Genomic DNA, 24346 nt, shown 5'->3' with positions numbered 1-24346 from the left:
TATAGTGTAAAAGTGATTTATAACAAGCTGGTAGAATATATCACAGATGTCAATGCTTGTTGTTATAAAACAATTTTGGCTTAATGAGGAACATTTCTGGAAACTGAGCAGGGTGCATGCTCTGTCATCACCAGCCCCCAGTTACTGGCAACCTTTTATTGCTCAAGTAGGGATTAATGGCATCATTCTCCTGTTTATTTTTGTAATCTTTTCATTTATAGTCTTATAAGTGCTCCCAGAAGCTTTGTTGATTCTTGAATATTTATCTTTAAAAACTCTGGTCAGGGTTGTACGCTTATACCCAGACCTATTTACCCAAGATTAATTATTTGAATTCTTGGAGCTCTATGTCAATCCATTCCCAATAAATCATGGGACAGCAGAGCTGGTAATCTATGATAAATGAGGTTTATCTTGCTTGTTAGGTTTCTGTATGGTTGAGGACTCCTGATGGTATCCGCTAGCAGGTAAGCCCTAAGGCTGGGCTATTACAACTTGGTACATGCTTCTGGGAATGGAATGAGACTGGAGAGAGAGTATCTTACTATTAACTGGTCCATGATTTTAGAGCTGGTGGCCCTTGGGAAGTGAAGAGCCTTTTGTGTATTGTCATCAGTGTGTTGGAATTATTACTGCGTTCTGAGAAATTTTCTAGGTGTTCCCTAAACACTGGGGGATTGTTGCTTACTTCTTTCTTCTTGCCACTTCAAATGTTTAAAGTTTATTCTTCTTGACTGTGTTCCTCAGAACTCTTTAAGTTATAAATGAAAGACGCCCCAATTCTAACCAGCTTGGACAAAGGGAATTTATGGGAAGAACACTGGGATATTTCATGTAACCATGGGAAGGATGGGTGCAGATGGAACCAAGACTGCCCTAACAACTCCCACATTTTGGTGCTTAACACAAACATTATTGGTTGTGTAGCAGTTGAACATGGTGTTTCCCGATTAGGCCATCCAGGCTCCTTCCATCTTGTGGATCTCTTCTCCTCTAGGTGTCTAAGAGTTCTCTCCTTTTAACCTGCAGGTGGAGAAGGAGATTGAAGAATCTTGTGTGAGAAGTTCTTATGAGCCAGATCTAGAAGTGGCTTATATAATTTCTGTACTCATTCCATCAATTACTACTCAGTCCAAGACCCCACATAATGGTAAATAGGCTGAGAAACATGGTCTGTTTGCAGGAAGTATAAGAAGTAGGTTTGGTGAGCATATAGCTTGTTTGAGTCACGAAGGGACTCACATGATATCAAGATTCTGTTTCTTGCTTTTGCTTCTCCCCTGCATGTCAGGGAGCATGGCTACGATTGTTCCTGAACTTTTTTTAAAAAAAACTTACTGATTTTTGAGAGAGAGAGGAGGGGGAAGAGAGAGGGAGACAGGAGAGAGACAGAGACAGATTTGTTGTTTCACTTATTTACGCATTCATTAGTTGATTCTTATTTGTGCACTGACTGGGAATCAACCCTACAACCTGGGTGTTCCTGAACTCTTAATCACTGTTGTTAGCAGCAGAAACAACTGGCATATACTTACTGGCTCCAAATAAAAATTCTCAGAGTAAGGATTGGCTCAGTTTTGGTCATGTGACCACTGTTGAACCAGTTAGTGGTGGGCAAAAGGGCAGGGTCACTTAGCATAGACTTGGCCACTGAGAGCCCCACTGGGGCTGCTCTTAGGAGGAATCATTGTGAGACAGCTACTCCACTTGCTAGCCACTGAAAAGGCCTAACCTCTCCTTTTGTTTCTACTCTTGCAGCAAATTCAGTGCAGTTTTATAGTTATCTTTCCACAGCTAAATCAAACAATTATATTTCACTGAATCCATGCCATCATCATTTGTAAAATGTATGACTATTCTATGTATCACTGAGAAAGAAAATAAGGTTCCAAATAAACTACAGTGGTACTTCAGTACTCACTGTTAATTTGTTCCAGAACTCCTGACAAGTGCTGAAACCAACAAGTACTCAACAAACTTTCCCCATAAGAAATAATGTAATTAGAGATAATTCTTGAAAGTTACCCAGAACCTTCACATTTTACTGGGGTAATATTAAGTAATGATGTTTTGTAATACAGAACCTTAAGACTAAACAGATATGGATAAAAAGCAATTAATTGCATAAAAATAAAATAAAATTTAACTTCACTTTACCTGTACTGAGAGGTGTTCCTGGCATAATGGGAGGGTGGTGAGGTAGAGAAGGAGGAGGAGGAGAAGGGTTAGTTGTTGCAGGAAGAGTCCTCTTCCAAGACAATTTCAAGCAATTTCTCAGGTGTTTCTTCTGTCTTCTGTCTCTTGGCTTCACTGAATACTGTTGGAGACTCAGGTTTAGGGGATTTCACTAAAAACCTATCAAGAGAAACTTGTTTCTGTCTATGTTTCAAAATGTTTCTAAAGTATGACATTGTTCATTAAACAGGTTCACATTTGGGCTGCTTGCTAGAGCTTTGTCTGGGTGATGTTTTTCCACAAAGTTTTGAACCCATTTACTGTACATTTCTTTTATCAGTGTAGTAGACACTTCCTCCCTTCCCTCCTCCTCACCTGAAGAAACATCCTCAGCCACTCTCTGTTGCTGCTCCTCAGTGCTGAGCTCTGCTCCTTGTGCTCCTCCACTAACTCTTCGACATTTGTAGCATTGACCTCCAGGCCCATGGACTTGCTCAGAGACACAATATGCTCCACTATTGGGCTACCAGGATCATCCTCAAAGCCTTCAAAGTCCCTTGGAGTTATAGCTTCTGTCCACAATTTCTTACAGGCAGAGTTCATGGTCTTGTAAGAAACTTCACACCAGGCCTCATCTATGAGAGTAACACAGTGGAGGATATTAAAATGGTCCTTCCAGAACGCTCTGAGTGTCAAATGTGTATCTGAGGTTACTTCAAAACATCTCTGGAAAAGGACCTTCGTAGAGGTTTCTGAAGTTGGAAATGACCTGCAGGTCCAGGGGCTGGAGCAGAGGAGTTGTGTTAGGGGGCAAGAACTTAACGGTTATGAAACTGAACTCCCAGTAAGTCGTCCTCTGAGCCTGGAGGGTGAGCAGGAGCATGGTCCATAATTAACAAAGCCCTCAGAGGCAGTTTGTTTCCCTGCAAATATTTTTTCATATTGGGGCCCAAAACTTCATTTATCCACTCTGTGAAGAACTGCCTTATCTCCCAAGCTTTAGTAATGGCGCTATACATCACACTTAACTTGCTTTTTATCACATTCTCTCTCTTTTGAAAACTCACCAGTTTTCACTTTGATGCACCAGTTTTAAGTTTTAAATCCCTACTAGCATTCCCACACAATACAGTTAGCTTGTCCTTCATCGGCTCGTGCCCTGGCAATGCCTTCTCTTGAGTGATGTAGGATCCATTAGGCATTTTCTTTCGGAACAAGCCAGTCTGGTTGCAGTTAAGCATTTGTTGGGGGACAAAAGCCTTAGCCTCTACATAATCCCTAAACTCGTTTGGCAGCTTCTTTGTTGGCACTGGCTGCCTCTCCATGCCTCACCACACTAGGAATGCCAGTTCTTTTTTTAAATTTATCAAACCATCCATGACTAGCTTTAAACACTTCATCACTCTCATCACTCGTTCCAGGCTTGTCTTTTAACAGATCAGTATGCAATTGTCTAGCTTTCGTGAAAATTATTGCCTCAGAAATGCTGTCAACTGCTGTTTTTCATTAATTCACATGTAAAGCATTTTTTCAACTTTTTCCAATATCTGTGAACGTTGCTTGCTCACTGACTTTACACCTTTAGCAACACTTACTGCTTTAATTGCTTCCTTATTTCTCACTATTGTCGATACGGTTTTACTTAGCATCTAGAACGTATAAGAGTGGTACCAGTCACACCTACACCACTCTCATACTTACCTACAATCTCCTTTTTCTTTCTGACTGTGGGTCTTATTAACTGTTTAGGGTTAGTAGTATCACTCTTAACCGTTTTTCAACCCATGATTAGCACTTAAAATGCACAAAAGTACAGGACAGTAATCAGCAAATATGTGGGAATTCTGCACTGTTCACGAGCTGCTGTGAGACTAACACGTTGACCTTTGTTTCATTGTGAGAGGGGGTGCCTTGTGGCGAGCAAGTGACAAGTGATGAAGCATTTTCCTTTGTGGGGCAGTGTTTTGACTCATGCAAGTTCTAGCATATGTGACGAATCCTGAGCAAGCACCCAGTGCTGAAATACCAAGATGCCCTCCATTGTAAAATGCATCCTAATTTCCAAGCTGCCAAAATGTAAGAAAAAATGTTTTTAGAATTAATGAAAGATGATATTTATTACTCCACAACCAAGCTGTGTACTTTCATGTCTCAGTACGACTGCTTTTTTGTTTTTTAGTTCATCCACTAATTAAAAACATATTTATGGCCCTGGCTGATGTGGCTCAGTGGATTGAGCATGGGCTGTGAACCAACGGGTCACCAGTTTGTTTCCCAGTCAGGGCACATGTCTGGGTTGTGGGCCAGGTTCCCAGTAGGGGGCATTGTGAGAGGCAACCACACATGATGTATCTCTTCCTCTCTTTCTCCCTCCCTTCCCCTCTCTCTAAAAATAGATAAATTTAAAAAAACCATATTTATAGGCCAGGTAACAAAGAATAAGAGATTCATTTTCTGCCCTCTAAATGCTTGCCACCTCTCTCTCTTTTCCATCTGGTGTTACATGGTATCTGCTGTGTGCTAGGCAGTCTGTTGGACACTGAGTGCTGAAGAAGGAATAAGATGGTATCCTTGTCCTCAGGGACTTACAGCCTGGGGTATCAGAAGCAGTGGGGTGTGGGGAGGCAATCACAGAGACAAATGAGTAATAAAGGGTCACAGGTCCTTTTATTAAAGTCCTTAGAGGGTACATTGGGCCCCCAAAGTAGAGGGAATGGAGGGAGTGGTCAGTTCTGCTTTGAGGCATGAGAATGGTGCTATGTTTACCAAGATGAATGTACACTGTTAAAAGAATAAAGAGCAGTCTAGTTTGAGTATTAATATGCAATTTTCCCACATATACTTGATAATAATAGGTAGGCCAATGTGTTTTTCAACGCTTATTTGAATCTCCTCAAACTTCCTATTAAACTTCACATTCAAAAGGTACATGTGAATCTCTTCTTTGTGTAAATATTAATAGTCCGCGATGCCTTTTATAGCGACGAAGTAAGTGGATAGCATAGCAGTTTTTCTTGTGGTGGAGGCAGTCTGCATTTCTATACATTAATTACCTAGACTCCTTCCAGAGATTCTTTTTCACTGAGTAGTGATTTTTTAGGCTCTAGTGGCTGCTCTGGATCACATGCTCCGCAGGAGAAGTGCAGGAGCTGCCAAGAAGGGCTGATGCAGGCTCAAGGCCATGCTCAGTCCATGAAGCAGGGATGACAGTGGTAGGATTGGGAGAAAATGTGGGAAGGCTGTGTGGACCAGGGAGCAGAGAACAGCCGTTGTTGGCCTTCTCCTTGGACAGTCCCAGAATCCAACACTATAACCTGAGTGCAGGATCCTTATCTTTAAGCAAAGATTATCCTTATCCTTCAGCTAAGATTAAACTCATTTTTTACTCATTTAAAACACATGAAAACAACAATACTCTGGGAAGTAAAGGGAATTTTCTGAGGCTCATACAGAGGTTAGCAGAGGGCCAGCATCTGTTTGTCCTTTCTGGCTTAGGAAAAGCGTACCTAATGAGTCAGGAAGACAAATTCAAACTTTATTCTCTTCCCTGGTTTATGAAGAACCTAGAAGTAACCATTGAGATACACAGGGTTTTTTTTTTTTTTTTCAACCTTCCAGGTCAGTGTATCTGGAGTATGGTGCCTAGGGGTGGGGGCAGGGAGCGACTTGTATTAATCCACCCCATTATTGGGCATGGGGGGACCTTCTGGCTTCTGGTCAGTTGAGAGGAGGGAGAGCCCCAAGTAGCTTCATTAGAGGAAAGTAAAGAGGGCAGAATATCTAGGTCAACTTTGCAATTTCTAAGGACCTCTGACAAAGTATGAGGTTGGGGTGTGTTATACTTGTACTACTGGAGATGCTTGAGGGATGGCAGAAAAGCATCCCTAGCGCCTGTTAGGAGAATGCCTCGTAGGCACACAGAATGGGGAAGAGCAAAGGGAAGGGGGGACAAGAAAGAGAGAAACTCATCCTTTGAAATCAGCAAAAGGTATAGCCTTAGGAGTGATTTATGGATGTACAGAGGAGGAACATTAAAAGAGTAATTACTGGCTGTTTATTTTGGAAAAATATGTGTAGTGAGAGCCAAGGCAGGGAGCTTTGTTTTCTATTTCACCTGCTCCAGCTTCCATTAGTGTTAATAGGACCATATATTCTAGACTTTCCTTGGCTTGCTGCCTGACATAACTGTTTGAACTCCTTGTTTTGGTATTATATATTCTTAACAGAGGGAAAAAGAAACAATGTTGTGTGCTATATTATTCCATATGCCTTACTGTAGGTGGGATTTATTCTTTTGGGTCCATGGCTATTAAGATAATCTGTTTGGATGATCTGTGTTTCTGATAGCTATTTCTAGACAGCTTTATAACTTGCCCAAGGGGTTTGTTCAGGTGATGGCTAAATGCCTTTTTTATTTGGTGGAACAAGGTGAGTTTTAATCCTGGTTATCTGAGCTCCAGGCTGATACAGGGGCTGCTGTCATCCAAAGGGCCAGTAGAGCCATGTGTTCGCCTTGTTGTGGGGAGCCGATCCTGGGGGCATTATAGGTGGTCATTTGATACACATGAACCCACTTGGTGGGGGACTTAGTTCTTAGGGTCACAGCTGCAAAGCCCACTTATTCAATAACAAATAACAACTGAGCTCCTGCTGTGCCTCAAGTATTGTTTCCGTCTTGGGAATACTCTCTGCAAAGAGCCAGAATCAGACTGTTAAGGAAACCAGCAGTCTGAAGGAACCTTAGTGGTAATCTAATCAAGGGCAGCAAGCTTTTTCTGTAAAGGGCCAGATAATAAGTATATTCATTTTAGGGAACCACAAACAGTTTCTGATGCATATTATTCTTTGTTTGCTTTTACGTTTAAAAATGTGAAAATGTGAAACTTGGGGGTAGGGCACAAAGGCTGGATTTGGTCCATGAGCCATAGTTGCATACTTTGCCAACCCCTGATCTAATCCATTCCCCTCATTTTTTTTTAATCAAGGGGGAAACTGAGAACCGGAGGGTGAAATGATCCCCCCCCATTACCTGCCCCCCTCCATGGTCACACAGCTAGTTCTTGACTCTGCTGGATTGGTGACCCTTAGGAAAGGATCCCCAAAGTGCCTAGTCATTTTGCAAATGTATAGTTTTGGTCCTGGGGAGATATGAATTTTAGTCTGTTTTTAAATCACTAGGTGCCTGTCACATTCTAGGCACTGTGCTTTGGATCGAGGATGCAAAGTCAGTACGACAAAGTCCCAGGCCTCAACCAGCTTAGCTGTAGGTGCAGGCAGATAAAATGGCGGTGTGGAAAGTCACATATGGAGACAAGTGGTAGGTGCTGTGAGGCACAGGAAGGCACTCCTCCCTCTGTATGTGGGAAGCTTCTGTGGGTGAATGAATTGAATGAATGAATCCATTCATTCATTGTACCTCTCCCACTTGTGTTTTGGATGCCACTGCCTGGACTGAAGGAAGGGGACAGGGACCTGGCTTCTTCCCCACTTGCTTTTCTCTTTGGGGACTCATACCTCAGGTATAGCCTAGTATGAATGGGTGGGTTATAAGATTAAAGGAACTAGCGTGAAAAAAGATTCAGACCCTCACCAGAGAAAGATGACTGATTTGGCACTTGCTTTGTTGTACTGGTTTATTTAAGCAGGGGCACCAAGACATGTCTGAAATCATGTAATGTCAATCATAGAGCCTTTCTAACATTCTAGAGTTGGAAGGTCTTCAGAGATCACTTAACTATATACCCTTTCATTTAACAAATAAAGAGCACAAGGCCCGCCCTGGCTGGTGTAGCTCAGTGGATTGAGCGTGGGCTGTGAATCAAAGTGTCGCAGGTTCGATTCTGAGTCAGGGCACATGCCTGGGTTGCAGGCCATGGCCTCCAGCAACTGCACATTAATGTTTCTCTCTCTCTTTCTTTCTCCCTCCCTTCCCTCTCTAAAAATAAATAAATAAAATCTTAAAAAAAAAGAAAAGTAACACTTACTTAAAAAAAAAAGAACACAAGGCCCAAAGATGTTAAATTTCTGGGTGACACACCTAATTCGTAGAATCTTAGTGTTGCGAAGGACCTTAAATGATATCTAGTATAACCATCCAGATAATAATGAATAATAATCACAGCCAATATTTATTGAAAGTTTATTGACATAGCCCTGGCCAGATAGCTCAGTTGGTTAGAGCATTGTCCTGATATACCAAGGTTGCAGGTTTGATCCCAGGTCCAAGCATGTACAAGAGTCAACAAATGAATGCATAAATAAGTGGGCCAACAAATCAATGTTTTTCTTTCTTTCTCCCCTCTCTTTCTCTCTAAAATCAATAAATAAAAAAGAAAGTTTATTGACATGTGTAGTACTATATATTACCTCATTTAACTTTGACAGTAAACAAGTATAATAGGTATAATTACCATTCTCATTTTGCAACTGAGGAAACTAAGCTTGAACAGATTAAATAAAATTTGCCCAAAGTCACCTAGCCAATAAGTGGTAGAGCCAGGATTCAAATCCAGGCTCAAATGTTTAACCTGTTCAGAAGCCTTTACTCCTGTTTGCCTAAGTGTTTGGACTGTGCTTCTTCATTTATGAGCTTCTGGGGGCAGGGTGCACATCCCCTTCATGTGTGTTTCCCCATTCTTGGATTGATATATAAAATTTGTTCAACAGATGTTTGTCCAATGAGTGAATCAATGTGTCAGTCAATCAAATTGTACTTGAAGCAGTTAACAGTTTTAGTGACAAGTGAATGCGAACTCAGTGACTGAGCTAGACCCATGCCCAGGTCTGTTGATGTCATATCCTTTCACCAGCTGTATGTGCTAGTATGCAGATGTGAGCCAGAAAAGCCTAGTGCTCTGCAGCTGTCTTTACAGTGTCACTGAACAGTTTCAAGAATGAACGTGCGCAGAAGAATTCTCTGAATATTGAAGGTTCCTTGCAGATGTGACAGCCTGGTTGGTTTCTCTGAATCTGATGAAGTTTGTAGAGGCAACTGGAAGATTCTCTCTGCATGTGGTACCACCTTCTTCTTCTTCTTCTTCTTCTTCTTCTTCTTCTTCTTCTTCTTCTTCTTCTTCTTCTTCTTCTTTTTGAACAACCATTTAATTTAAAGTTGTATTATAGTTTCAAACTATAGTCTGAGGCATCCTGGGGTTTGTGGGCTAAAGAATGGAGGGATTCTGTAAAAAGGCATGAGCATGCATGGATTTGGCTTTGAGCCAAATAATGCCCAAAACAAATATCTTTGCTGCATTAATTTTTTTAGTTCTGACAGATGAGAACAACCAACTCATTAGATGTATGGTACCTTGTGATGTTTTCTTTTCTTGTAAGTTGAATGCTTTTCTTGCCTGACAATGGTAATACATGGGCTTATTTCATTGGAGATTTTTGAAGTCAAAGACATTTTTAGCAGATTTATAGAGATTATTCTAAAAAAAAAAACCCTCCCTATCTGGCTTACCGCTTTTAATATAAAAAGCAGCATGGGCATTGTTTGCCATTTACTGTAAGCAGAGTTTCTCTATGTGGCATAGAAAAGCTGAGGTTCTTGGATTTAAGCTCAGAAAGCTATGTCCTTTGAACCTACACCCCTGGCATGGTTCATATAAGTCAATACACAGCATTAATAATTGCTGCATGTCACTGGGAGGACAACCCAAATTAAATAAAAGAGGCTTTCATTAGGTTGTGAAAAAACAGATTCAGGCTCTAATGGTAAGAACTTGAGAGATTTTCAGGGGGAAGAGATGTAATACAAGATATTCTCATTAGTAGGCATTTGAGAAATCCCTTAAAATAGAGAAACACATGAATATTTGTTTTCTAACATAAAATAATTCAAGGACCTGCCCATGTTTTTTGCCAAAGTTTTTTTCTTTTCAGGTTTCAGCCAACTGCCACATTTTCCTCCCAATTGTATCAGGGAGAAAAACCTCACTTAGTGGTTCTTGCCGTTAATACCTACTTTTAAGCATTTCTTATCTATTAGTGAATCTTTCTCTTCACTCTCCCAGGGTGTACCCCTGGATTACTCCACCTCCCTCTTCAGTAGCAGTAGTCACTTTCAGTAAAAATGGGGAGGACAGCAAAGTACAGAAGTACCTTCATGGTGGCTGCTGTGGTGCCAGATAAGTATTCAGTATCACCACGTTCTAGAGATAGGTATGCAGTTATATTTCTGAGTTTTCATTTTCAAAAATTTCAAAGGAACAGATTAGTATAAAGGATACTCAAAAAGTCTTAGACTTACTAATTCTTAACATTTTGCCACATTTGCTTTATCTTTATGTATGCAGATTTATGTTTTATGGAGGAGACATCATGATACTTGATCTCTAAGTATGTCAGCATTTATCTCCTAAGTGTGAGGACAGTCTTCTACATCACCACAACAGCATTATCATGCCCTAGAAATTTAACATTGATTCCATAATACACACTCTATATTTAAATCGCGTCTTTAATCAGTTACCTTTTGCTGCTTAACAAATCATGCATCCCCTTCCTCCTTAACCCATTCATCTAAATGTCTTTGAGACTTGGTATTCTTTCCCATAATTCTAATGAAGTTCATTAGCAGATTCCTAGTTAATAAGCTAGGCTTTGTTCTCTTAGATTGTCCTTCCTTTGGAAGGCTTCTCATCTTTTCTTGGAAACTATTTCTTGTAGTCTTCCATTTATTGTGTACTCTGTCTTCTGCCAACTTCTCTGAACACCCCTCTAATTGTCTGACTTTTCAAAGAAAGAACAGTAGTTACTCTGGCTTCTTTTGGTCTGTATGAGAATGACATTTCTTAGGACCTTCTTTTAAGGACTATGGGGCATTATGTTGGCAATATATCTGCAGTTTTAAGCTTGTGGTTTGAATGACCAACTTGCATTTAAATTGATGTTCTGCAACTTTACTTTTTTGATGCTGTGCCTGGTAGGAACTCAATGTTTGTTGGAATGATTTACTCATTCAATTATTTACTTATATGTTGATTTTTATTTTTCTTCTTCTTCTTAAAGTGAGCCCTTTAGAATTTGTTGCAGTGCTGGTTTGGTGGTAACAAACTCTTTTAGCTTTTTCTTGTCTGTGAAGCTCTTTGCTCCTTCAATTTTAAATTATAGCCTTGTTGAGTAAAGTAGCCTTGGTTGTAAGTCCTTGCTTTTCATCACTTTGACTTTCATGCCAATCCCTTCTGGCCTGAAATGTTTCTGTTGAGAAATCAGATGACAGTCTTATGGGAGCTCCCTTGTAGGTAATTAACTGATTTTCTCTTGTGGCTTTTAAGATTCTCTCCTTGTCTTTAGGCTTTGCCATTTTAATTATGATGTGTATTGGCGTGGGCCTCTCTGGGTCCATCTTGTTTGGGACCCTCTGTGGTTCCTGGACTTGTGTGTCTTTTCCTTCACCAGATTAAGGAAGTTTTTGGTCATTATTTCTTCAAATAGGTTCTCAATCCATTGCTCACTCTCTTCTCCTTCTGGTATTGCCATGATGTAGATGTTATGCACCATATTGCCCCAAAGGTCCTTTAAACTCTCCTCTTTGAAAAAAATGTTTGTTTGTTTGTTTTGCTCTGCTTGGGTATTTTTTCTACCTTGTCTCCCAAATTGCTGATTCAGTCTTCTGCTTCATCTACCCTACTGTGTATTTCTTCTGGTGTATTTTTTTATTTCAGATATTTCATTCTTCATATTTGACTGGTCCTTTTTTATGGTTTTTATGTCTTTTTTCATGCTGTTGATCATCCTTATATTCATTACTTTAAACTCTACATCTGATAAATTGTTTGCTTCCATTTCATCTAGCTCTTCTTCTGGAGAATTCTCTTGTTTATTCATTTGGGGTCTGTCTTTGTCTTTCCACTTTGGCTGCCTCTTTATGTTTGTTTCTCTGTATTAGGTAGACGTGCAAAGATTCTGGTGAAGTCTTATGTCAGATGCCACCTGTGACTGGCCCTGTGTAACCTGTTTGGAGCAATCCACAGCTTGTGCCTCCCTCTACTGGACCTGGGTGTATACTGACAGAACCAGGCTGCGCACCAAGGCTGGCTCTTACTAGTACCAGGCCCCGGGGAGGTCAGCTAAAGTCTCAAAGCTCCTAGAGATCTGCCTCCACCTGCAGGTTTTCTGTTAGGCTTAATCACTGAACGTTCCTCCAGATGTATTCCGCAGCACCTGGGGTTAAGCTCCATGTGGTGTAAGAGGGATTCTTGCTGGAGGGCTACTGCTTCCTCTCAGGTTGATGCTCTGATGCTCTATGGAGAGGAGTGCTCTGACTGAGAAAGATGGCTTCTGCAGTCTGGGGAATGAGTGAGCACAGGAATCCCAATGGCTATTCCTTCAGTTCTCTCCCCAGAGCTACCAACACCAGACTCTTCTCATGTGACTCTGGTCTCATCTGCCCTCCCTCTGCTGGAGCCCAGGGTAAGTGACTGAAAACAAAATTTTGTTTATTGGCTCTTTAAGAGACTCTGCATGTCTAGCTATCTTTCCCTGGTTGACAGAAACTCTGCTGCTTTTCATAGCTGTATGTTATGTGGGTTCCTTTACTGGTTCTGGTGTTGTAGGCTGGGGAGCCCAGCTTGGGGTTTAGACACCACAGTTCTCAGGGGGAACCCCAACCCCTGCTGGCTGCTGAAATATCCCTCTGAAACTTTGGCAGCCATTCGTGGGAGCCCAGCTGGCCCTCTTGCACCTCCTCCACACTCCATACTAGTCTTGTTGTGGTGATGTGGTTTCTTTCATAAGTCCTTGGTTATAAGATCCTCTCCAGCTAGTGTTCAGTTGGTTATTCAGGACGATTTTTCTATAATTTAGTTGTAATTTCAGCTTGGTCCTGGGAGATTAGCTTCTTCCTACTCTGCCACCATCCTGGATTATCCTGTCTCATTTATATGTTCAATAAATATTTATTTACTAAATGTCTAGTTAGTGAATTAAATTATTTTTTAAGTTTAACAGTAGGTTACATCTTTTTTTTTTCCAAATTATGTATATATGGGTTTCTTTGCCTTTGTCTTTCAACTTTTTGTTGGAATTTATTAGTTTGTCCCCCTGCCCCCCAATTTGAGCAATAACTAGCTATATGACTTTTGGCTAGGTTACTTAACTTTTAAAAACCTGTTTGCTAATTTTTAATACAGGGATAGTAATAGTGCCTACCTTCTGTTTTTTGGGGGAGGGGTAAGGATTAGATGAAAAAATGCAAATGGATTACATAGTACATGCTAACATATAGTGATAGCTCAATAAATGTCAGTTATCATTATTCTTATTATAATGTTCAGACGTTGGACTTTGGTCCTTACAGCAATTATCCTGAATTAGACATTATTTTTCCCATATTTTTCAAAGAAAGAAACTAAGACCCAAAGGATTTAAATAACTTGCCAGATATCATGGAGCCAGCCTAGGCTGTCTGATTCCATAGTCTGTGCTTTTACCTACACCCAAACCTTTCAGCGTCTTGTGTGACACTTAGAAGTGAACTAGGAATAACTTCATATTGACTGAAGTAAGCCAGTATTGTTTTTATTTGCCTTTTAAAATGTAGGATTTACAAGGAAGTTGTACCCTGTATTTTTGGAAATGCCAGTTCTGAAAGTCAGATTAGTAATGATTTTTTCTTAAGTCCACAGAATTTTAAGGTTTAGAAGGATTTTATGTTTAGGAGGATTTGCTTGCCCAATTATTGAATTCTTTAACCGTCTAGCCAAGGGGTCATCTGGTTTATTTTTTTACTTTTTTAATTCTCACCCAAGGACATGATTATTGATTTTAGAGAGAAAGGAAGGGAGGGAGGGAGAGAGGGAGAGAAACATCAACATGGGAGTGAGAAACATTGATCTGTTGCCTCTTGTACATGTCCCAACCTGAAACGAACCTGTAACCTTTCAGTTTATGGGACGATGCTCCAGCCAGGTGAGCCACACTGGCCAGGGCTGGTTTATTCTTTTTTTTTTTTTTAAACAATGTTATCTTTTTTAAAAATTTTTTAAAAGATTTTATTTATTTATTTTTAGAGAGGGAGATAAAGAGCGAGAGAGAGAGAGAGAGAGAGAAACATTAATGTGCGGTTGCTGGGGGTTCTGGCCTGCAACCCAGGAATGTACCCTGGCTGGGAATCGAACCTGGGACACTTTGGTTCCCAGCCCACCCTCAATCCACTGAGCTACGCCAGCCAGGGCTTGGTTTATTCTTTAATGTTTCCAATGACAGGGAAGTCATCAGCACCCCGGGGCAGCTCATTCCACTTTCCACAGCATTGACAGGCAGAGAGCCCTCACATCAGCTGAGCTCTTCTCTCTGTCTGCCCTCAGTCCTGACTCTCACCCCCTCCCTGCACTCCCTCTTCCAGCCGGTAACCAGAATTCTCTCTTTAGGCACAAATCAGATTGTCACTCCCCTAATTAAAACTCTTTTTTGATTTCCCATTGCCTTTAATGACAAAATCCAAACTCTTTTCCACGATCAATAAGCCCTACCTCACTTCAAACATTCTTTCTTCCCTGTTGTTCACTCCACCTCAGTCCTGGTGGCCTCTGTGTTCTCAGCCATGCCAAGTGTTCTCCTGCCGACGGCTGTTGCACTGTTTCTTCTGCCTGAGCTCTTCTTTTCTGAGCTTTGCAAATGGCTGGCTCATTCTCATCTTTCAGCTCTCATTTCAGATGCCACTTCCTCCAAGAAGCCTGTCCTGATCACTCATCTAAGGCCCTACCTCATCATCCTGTATCTATCTTTCAGACCACCTTGCCTTCTTTCCTCATTGAGAACATAAGTTCTTTGGTTACTGGCCCTATGCTGTCACGTTGTCAGTCGAGTCCTCTACGGGTGGCACAGTAGCTGTGCACACAAGGTGTTCCATAAATGCCTGAGGAATAATGAATGGCCTCATCATTGACTGAATATAAGGCTGTGCCGTCATATTAAAAATGGAGTAGAATCAGAGCTTTGCAACTTTCTCTGTGATTTTGGGCAAATTATGTTACCTCTCTGGGCTCCAGTTTCCTTAACTGTATAATAGCAATCTTATCTACCTCACAGAATGTTGTGAAGATAATTAAGATATCTGCTGTGAATGTACCTCCACAGTACCTGGCCCATATGAGGTATTCAGCTCACCTCACAGCCTGGTGCTTAATTCTGAACATGCATAGAAAAGTTCTCTGGAGTCTCAACTTGATTAATGGAACTGTTTACATAGTATGCCTGTGTGTGACTGACCCATCGGTTAGGTGTAAGATGCATGTGACTCCCCTGAGGTAATGTTTGCGTGGCTGGGAAGACAGTTCTAACCCTGGATATCAGCTGTTGTGCATAGTGGTGTTCAGTCTGATAACACAGGGTGCCAGGTCCAGGGCCTTCACTGGGCCACTGAACACTGCGCACCGCCCCCCCCCCCCGCCCCCCGCAACTAAATGCTCAGACCTGACTTTGTTGGGGCCCATTTCTTGTCAAGATGGATTGGGATGCTCTGTCTAGACAGTTGTCTCCCTTGGGAAATCACAGTTGCTCTAAGAGGAGGCACATGGTCTCCTGTTAAGAATACAAAATAGGCCTGTGAGCTCTTTTGTAGGGGGTGGGTGGAGGTTGCTCTGAGGTGTGTGGGCCTGTGGAGCATAGCCTGCAGAAAGGAGCTGTCGGCTTCTACACTCATAAGCATCTCCGGATCATGGTGGTAGCCTTCTCCTTCACATGTGCAGTGCCAACAGAGCACACAGTCCCTGGGAAGGTGGAAGTGTCACTGTCAACTTGCCCAGAGCCAGTGATTCTGTGCCCCCACTGAGGAATGCTCAGAGGAATTACAAGGCAACCGTGGATGCCCTGACTGGTGTGGCTTGGTTGCTTGGGCATAGGCCTACAAAACAGATGGCTGCTGACTCAATTCCTGGTCGGGGCATGTATGAGAGGCAGCTGATCAATGTTTCTCTATCACATCAATGTTTCTTTCTTTTTCTCCCTCTGTTCCCCTGTCTCTAAAAACAAATAAATGAAATATTTTTTAAAAACAGGTAACCCTGGAACATGGGTTAGCTGCTGGGAAGGGGGACAGAAGTCTCTCTGGAACCTGCTTTCTGGGCATGATGGCCTAGGTGGTTCCCCTCTGTAGGCTGTTAGAGTATTTTAACATGGGGGCTCTGAAATGAGAGACCAGGGATCAAATCCTGGCAGTGTCATGACCTTGACCAAATTATTTAACATCTAACCTTAGTGTCTTCATTGAAAATGGGGATAGTAATGATTCCTATCCTGTTTGGTTGCTGCCAGGATTAGATGATAGAATGAATGCAAAAATCTTAGCTTAGCCCCAGGGCCATAGTCAGTGTTCAGTAAATAGTGATTCTTTTTATTAGGCAGGACAGGTTAGGTTTCCGAGTTTATTTCTGACAAGTGTCACCCATGTTGAACTTTGAGTCATGGTTCACCACTTGCCAGCTGTGAGCCTCGGACAAGGTATCTAACCTCTGAGTCAGTGTTCTTATCTGTAACATGCAGTTTATAGTTCCTACCTCAAAGTGAATGCAGAGTGAGTAAGAGCACCTGACACATAATAAGTACTCAAAATATTAATTTTCATTACCTTCAGTTCTTGACTATCTGAAATACGGTCCCTTTAAGCTTGTTAAGATTCCTCACTAGCCTTGTATGCAGCTGTGTTCAGACAGCTTTGGCAGAAAGGCACATTTTTTTTGTTTGTTTAAATGACTGTTTCATAATCTGTTGGCTCGGATCTGCTGCTGCCACACCCTGGGCCTCCCAGGGCCCCCGGGTTCTATTGCAGTTAGTGTGCTCCTTGCCTCTCACCTAAATGACCCTGGAAAGGGGCTGCTAAGGAAGGCTGCTGAATGCAAAATGGATTTTTCTCTGCTCTCTGGGGCAATGCTGGCTCAGGGATTCTTAGCTGTAGGAGGAGGGGCTGGCAGCCTGAACTGCATTTGGACTTAGTGCCCAGGAGTTGTCTGGTTTTCATTAAAATTCTCTGGCTGTCTTTTGGGATTGCTCCATCCTCTGTGACTATGTGTTGGAGTCAGTGTGCTGTTCTCTTAACCTCACACACCCATCAAATCGCAGTAGCCCTGAGGATGAGAGAAAATTGAAGGTGGGAAACAGGCTGGCTAAGGGGTCTTGCTCAGCAACCTTTGTGTAAGGGACCCTCATCTACAATAGCAGAACCTGAATTTTGCCAACTCTTAAATATAGGTGGGGAGGCACACGTAGCTGAGCTGGGAATCCTTTTACAGCTCACTCGTGATGACAGACTTCCTCTTGAGTGCAGACAGAAGTTTCCTGGAAGCCGTCAGAGGGTCCCCGAATGTTACATTCATCAGTGAAATCAGTCTGCAGTAAATCTTTTTCTGAGGTGCTGCTACCCTCATAGGCCCAAAGGAAACAGAATTGGGTGGCAGTTCTCTGAAGGTGACAGACTGAACTGAGTAAAGAGGATTCAGTTTTTAAATGTTAATTTCTGATAGCTGAAGAAATCTTACGTGCAACTGAACTTTAATCTGAAGACCTAGGTTCAAATTATGACTCTGCTGTTGACATGCTTTGTGACCTTGGGCAGGTTCCTTCCCTGGGTCTCTGCTTCAGCATGAGGTTGTGAGGATTCAATGAGATAAATTATGTAAAGCTCTTGGCATACCATATGTTCTCAGTAAATGGTAGCTTTGATATAACTTGCCTAGATTGGACCTGTCACTCCAGCTCACCAAGATCTATCCCAATTCTGCTGTCTAGAACATGTGTTCTGCATCCCTTCCAGCTTTGTGTCACTTAAGAATTTGAGGCAGATGTGCTCCCTAGGGCAAGTTGAAGCTCCTCTCTGAAAATACACCAACACATCATGATTCCTGCTGAAAGGCTTACAACGTCGGATGTTTCATCTCTGGGCAACTTATGAGGAAAAAAAGGATTTTTGACATCATTGTTGATGGAAAGATTATGAGAAAGCCATTGTCATTGATGTTGGGTATGATCTTGGAGATACTCTCAACAGAGCATCACCAAGACTCCCAGTTGCCTTCAGAGTCAACTGCACTCCCACTCTTTTTTCCTTTCACTCTACTCCACAAGCCCTGCGTTCTAGCCATAGTGCAACTGCTCTTGTAAAATGATTAATATGGAACACATTATACACATTTATAGTTTAAAGAAGAATAATAGAATGAAAATTGTGTATCCGCCATCCAACTCATAAAATGGAATATTATTGGTGCCTTAGAAGCTGCTTCTGTACTCTTGTCTCCAAATCACGTCTCTTTCCTTCCTCACCAAAAGCAATGATTATCTACACTTTTGTGTTCACCGTTCCCTTACTTTTCTTTATGGTTTAGTCACCCATGTTGGTATTACAGAACTATATGTTGTTTAGTTTTTTTAAAATAAAGATGCAAGTATAAATCTATTAAGCTTTGTCAGAAAAGGTTGACATTACCACTCTTAGATCTAAAAATATGCTAAGCTTACTTGGGGCCGTGGTCTGGCTTTAGCTTTCCTGGGAGCTCCGAAAGGTCCGAGTGGGGCAGTCATTGGGCAAGGCCGTGAGTAATCCCTAGGAAATCTGAGGCTCACCACCATTGCAACATCAGACAGGGTGGTACGTGGGCCGGGCACTGGACATCCGGTTGGGTATGGCTACAGAGAGTGGGCTTCTCTGTCTTTTCCACTGCTAGTCTCTCTGTTGCCTATCTTTAGCTCTTACACAGTAGGTCAAAGCAGAACTCATCTGTGGGACAAAGTAAATGCCATCAGCTAACCCAGATGGACAGCATGGCAGAGATAGCAGATACTTCATCAGCACATGGTCAAAGCAAATAGAATCAGAAAAGAATCTGGACCAAATTTATTTATCATAATTTGTCAGGTTAAAAAGAGAATATGTAGTACCACCTATGGAATATTCCTACCTAAAAGTAGACCTCTAAGTCTTATCAAGCCTCTAGAGCTGATTTTGACTTAGTGGAAATACAGGGGAAAGGATGACAAGTTAAATTACATTCTAAGGGCCCTGGCTGGGTAGCTTGGTTAGAGCATTGTCCTGATATGCCAATGTTGTGGGTTCAATCCCCAGTCAGGGCACATCCAAGAATCAATTAATGTATAGGTAAGTGGAGCAACAAATCTCTCTCTCTTTCTTTCTTTCCCTTTCTATCAAATCAGCAGATAAATTTAGTGTTGAACAACTGACTTGGCTTCTTCTATAAGAAGTTAATGGCATAAAAAATAATGTGGCTTAAGAATGATAACCAAATGTAATATATAAACCTTGTTTTGATTTGTATAGTCTATGTATTAGTTTGCTATAGCTGCCGTACCAAAATATCACAGACTGGGTTGGTTAAACAACAGAAATGTATTTTCTTATAGCTCTGGAGGCTGGAAGACCAGGGTCAAGGTGCTGTCAAGGTTGTTTTCCTCTGAGGCCTCTCTCCTTGGCCTTCAAATGCTGTCCTCTTCCTGTCTCTGTGCATGGTTGTCCCTGTGTGCACATGCCACCCTGGTGACTCTCTGTCTGTCTGTGTCCTAATCTCCTCTTACAAGGACACCAGTGGGGTTGGATTCGGGCCCACACTAAAGGCCTCATTTTAATTTAATTACATCTTTAAAGTCCTATCTTCAATTACAGTCACATTCTGAGTACTGAGGTTCGAGTTTCAACATAAAAATTCTTGTGTGTGTGGAGGGCACACTTTAGCCTGTAACAGTGTCATTGTACAAAGGCATTTTTGAGATGTTGGGGAAATGTTATTATAGACTGATATTAAGGGATTCTTATTAATTTTCTAGGTGATAGTATTATTGTGGTGTTAGAAAATGGGTAATGTAGAGATGGGTTCTGAAGTACATAGGAGTGAAATGATATGATGTGGAATTTGTTTTAAAATATGTAAACAAAGTTTTTTAAAAGGACAAAAAAGGATAGATCAAAGTTAACAGGCCAAAATGTTCATAATTATTGAGTCTGGGTGATGGGTGCTGGGGTTCTATTTCTGAGAATGTTGAAAATTGTAAATCATATGTTTTAAATATTTAGAACAAAGAACATTTAATAGCAGTGGCATTGTTGGTGACGACCAGCTTCACTGTGTCTCTCTCTGGACTTACCTTCTCTGGTCTGGTTGGCTTCTTCGTGTGCTGGTAATCTTGGGGTCCTCTGTTTCCTGTCTCTACTGGGTCCTCTGATTCTCTATAGCACTTGGTGAAGGACATCCTTCAGCTTGTAGAATCCTCTCTTGGCAGTTTCTCAGTAATTTCACATTGTGCTTGCTGTTCTGGACCCTCTCCACCTGACAACCTGCACCCTTCCGTTCTTCAAAGTCTTGTTTATATTGTCATGGCTGTTTCTTGGGAATTTCTCTTATTCAGACATTGGACCTGTGTACTGGTTCTCTAGAATATTAACTTCTCTCTCCTGTTTTTCATATCTTTGCCTTTACACTCTAGATATCCTCAACTTTATCTTTTAATCCTTTTATTGAGTCTTTTTTAATTTTTGCTATTAAGTTGTCAATTTTTAAGAACTCTCTTGTTCTCTTAGTTTCCTTTACTAGTATCTATTTTCACTTTATGGATGCAGTTTTATTTCCTTTTTGTAAGAATATTAATGGTACTTCTTCCCCACCCCCTGCATAATATCTGTTTCCCTCAGGTTGCTTTTTTTGTATTTGCTGTGGTCTGTATCTTTATTAGAGGCTTCCCCAAGATGTCATTCTGAATGTGATCCTTGGCTGTGTTGCTCCTGATTAAGGGTATAGGGTGGGTTAAAAAAAAACAAACCTTTCAAGCCCTGGCTGGTGTGGCTCAGTGGATTGAGTGCCAGCCTGTGAACCAAAGGGTTGCTGGTTTGATTCCCAGTCAGGGCACATGCCTGAGTTTCGGGCCAGGCCCCCAGTGGAAGGACACATGCAAGGCAACCACACATTGATGTTTCTTTCCCTCCCTTTCTCTCTCCCTTCCCTTCTTTCTAAAAAATAAGTAAATAAAATCTTAAAAAATAAAAAGCTGTCAAGACCTTGACATTATGGTAAGTGAAAGAAGCCACTCACAAAAGATCCCATACTGTATGATTTTATTTATATGAAATGTTCAGAATAGGCAAATCTATTGAGGCAGAAAATAGATTAGTAGTTTCCTGAGGCAGGAGTGTGGGTGAAATGCAGAGTGAGTGCTAATGGGTACAGAGTTTTCTTTGGGGGGTGATAAAAATGCTCTAAAATCGATTTTGGTTGTAAAACTCTGTGATATGTGAAACACTGCTGAATTATATACTTGATTAGTTTTTAATTTTTTAGCCTTATAATTATTTTTATTACTCAAAAAGCATCATTTTTTTTAAATTTAGCTTTCTGACACTGTGCTTGTGCCTTCAATACTTTCCCAACGATTTCCTGCCCCTCAGGAAGGAACATGCTTGCTCCTGTCACGGACACACTCAACACACACGCATCCACCACAGGTTCTGCTGACGTGGGTTTTTAGACAACCTCATTAGAACTCTAGGTCTCACAGCACGAACTCTGCAAAGTTGTTCTGGCACAAGCCACATGCAGGTTTTGGTGCTTTCCTGACCTTTTTTGGTATAAAGGTAAACAATTCTATTGCCAGGGGTTTGGGACAGCCCAGTTTTGTTAGAGGCTGCCTTGTAGGACAGCCTCAACAGTATGTCAAATGCTGGGGCATTGTGAATACCTAACGAGTACCTAGAATACCTAACGACGCCGTTCCCGGAAGAGTGAATTGTGTACTTCAAAAGAGTGAATTGAGTATGTGACTTTCATCTTAATGAAGTTTAGTATTATATCTTAATCATACCTTTCCCATCATCCCAGTGGTGATGGTTGTACAACTCTGAGCATACTAAACACCATGAAACTGTACACTTTGAAAAGGCGAATTGGTTATGTGAGTTGTATCTTAATAGAGCTGTCAAAAGAAAAGCTGCCAGGGAACTGGATATGGGATGACATCATTAACCGAGCCTCACCATAGCACGGCTGGGCTGTTCGGGGAGTCCCCGAGGTGGCACCTCCAGGTGGCATGCGCCCTAGAGGGGTCTTACAGTCCTCTTTGTGGGGTGTGGCCTTCCAGCTGCGGTAGAGTCAGGAAGCTGTCTGCCTTTAGCAGACACAGTGCCCTTTGTTTTGTTTCCCTTCAAGCATGCTGGGTCATTCTGGGCAGAGGCACCCTTACTTTTTACTATGGAAAATATCAAAGATGTACAAAAGTAGAGAGGGTAGTACAGTGAACCCCCATGTTCCCAACACCCAGGTTCACAGTGATCACTTCCTGGACACTTTTGTTTCATCTGTATTCCCCAGCCCCTTCCCCCAGATTATTTTAAAGCAAAGACTAGGCATTCCTGTTTTCTACCCTCCAGAGACTAAGCCTCTAGAATTCTGGCAGCAGGAAGAGGATATAGGGACTGAACTTCTTTTCAAGCAGCTTGCACTCTTGTCTCCTTTTACTGTAGCATCCTCTGCTCCTGGGGACACGGTACTGCCAGTCCTGGGCCGGGAGGGTGCTGTGGTTTATGTTGGCCCAGGCCTCAGCTTGCCCTGCTTCTGGTTTAGGATTCAGATTTCTTGAGTCTGTGAAGTGAGTCATCTTTTTCCCTGGACTTGTATGGTTTTGTTATAAAGAAAAAAGCACTCCACTGACTTTCTGTGGGAGTGCCAGGAGCCAGTGCAATTAGACACAGCTGTTCCGTGTGCCCCAACTATTTTCAGGAAGAGCGGCTGCGCTTTTCTATTGTGTTTTCAGTCGTGCACTATCCTGCTCTGTTCTGCTCAACCCTCGGGCCCTGTTTATTTATTTGTATATGTTTTGATTTGTCTTCAAAACTCTTTCCCAATCTTCTGAGCACTAAGGGAAATCTCATTATTTTACCACGTCTTCCTTCTGACCTTGAGTCTAAGCAAAGTGAAGGAGGCCCTGCATTTGTGCCTTGCTGGCATTTTGTACTCACCTCTTATAGAACTGTTTGCTTGCACTTTGCGTGCTGCACTGCAGTTTTTTACCTGCTTATTTCCCCTGTGAAGCAGGATCTGTGAGTAGGTCCATGTCTTGTTTTTCTCTGAATTGTGAGCACAATGCCTCACTGCCAGTAAACATTTTTTAACTCACAGACTGTATCGTTGAACACTGTGCTTCCAGGGTGAGGACAGACAGCGGACAATGCCCCTTCTTGCCTTTTACTGGCACCACTGTTTGGTAAATATTAAGGAGCAAAGCATGCCTTGTCTGATGGCTTGTTGTTATGCAGTGCTGTTCCCTTTGCTTTCAAGTCTGCTGTTTTTCACCCAGTCAGCAGGTTGGAGAGGGAGGGAGGGTGGCTACTGGAGTGTAAACATCCTACCAAAGAAGGAATGGACTTGGTCAGAGATGCGTTGTTTCCCTGCCTTGACGGAAAGGCTTGTGGTGTACAGTCCCCCTCACACTAGCGAAGGAGGGTATTTGTTGTTTTGACAGCTACTTAGTTCTGTACGGTTTTCCATTGCTTTTTTCCCCCTTTGGGCAAAATGCCAGGAAAATTTTTTAAATTACTGATTACATTGTTAGAAAAATCTGGTGTTAAGGTGGTATCTATAAGAGGTCCTATGGCAAAATATGACTTTGCAAGGGTAACACACTTAACCTGTTTTTTTCTTAAAGTATGTCCTCAAGATGCTATGATGATCCTTTGGTGGGGGGAGAGAATATAGAGAACTAACAATCAAATTTGGAGTGCTGGATTAAACAAAGTTAAATAAGGTTCTTTAAGACTTCTCAGAATCTTGCTGCTGTGCATTGTGGGTCTCCTATAGGGTATGCAGTAGGCAGAATTTCCTAAATTTACTTTTCATCTGAAGAGCAGGTGATTTTAGTTTTGTGTTTTGTGGAGCACACACATCTCTGGAAATAGCCCCCTGGCATAAATTCATCCTTTGAGGTCTAGTTCAATTGCCATATTCTCCAAGGCTTTCCTGTCTTCCACCTAGAGATACAGAACCTGTTCCTTCACTGAATTGCATGGCCTTCATTTGTCTGATTGTCTCCCTACATCTTCCCTATTCCCTAGTAGATCATAAATTCCTTACACATGTTATGTCACTTCCACCGCATCTGGGACATTGCCTTGTACAAAGGTGCTCAAGAAATGTTTGCATTACTGCCTTCAGTGCCTTAGCTGAGTCATCCGCAG

At 41.8% G+C, this 24346-nt stretch overlaps 1 protein-coding gene across 2 annotated transcripts in view; it reads left to right on the top strand.

The window, feature by feature from the left end:
* Positions 1–24346, top strand: part of RAB30 (RAB30, member RAS oncogene family) — a 75565-nt gene that overhangs the window by 18497 nt on the left and 32722 nt on the right. The window contains exon 2 of one of the 2 annotated variants that reach the window (XM_045817923.1): positions 12512–12591. The exons of the other annotated variant lie outside the window; for it this stretch is intronic. The gene's annotated coding sequence lies outside the window, so the exon portion shown is untranslated. The remainder of the gene's footprint in view (positions 1–12511; positions 12592–24346) is intronic. 2 annotated transcript variants of the gene reach the window in all.

This window comes from Phyllostomus hastatus, unplaced genomic scaffold (assembly GCF_019186645.2).
Source record: "Phyllostomus hastatus isolate PE091 unplaced genomic scaffold, TTU_PhHast_1.1 phas_scaffold_317, whole genome shotgun sequence".
NCBI classification, from domain to species: Eukaryota; Metazoa; Chordata; class Mammalia; order Chiroptera; family Phyllostomidae; genus Phyllostomus; species Phyllostomus hastatus.
Note: the sequence above shows the minus strand (reverse complement) of the source record. Positions and strands in the feature narration are given on the sequence as shown.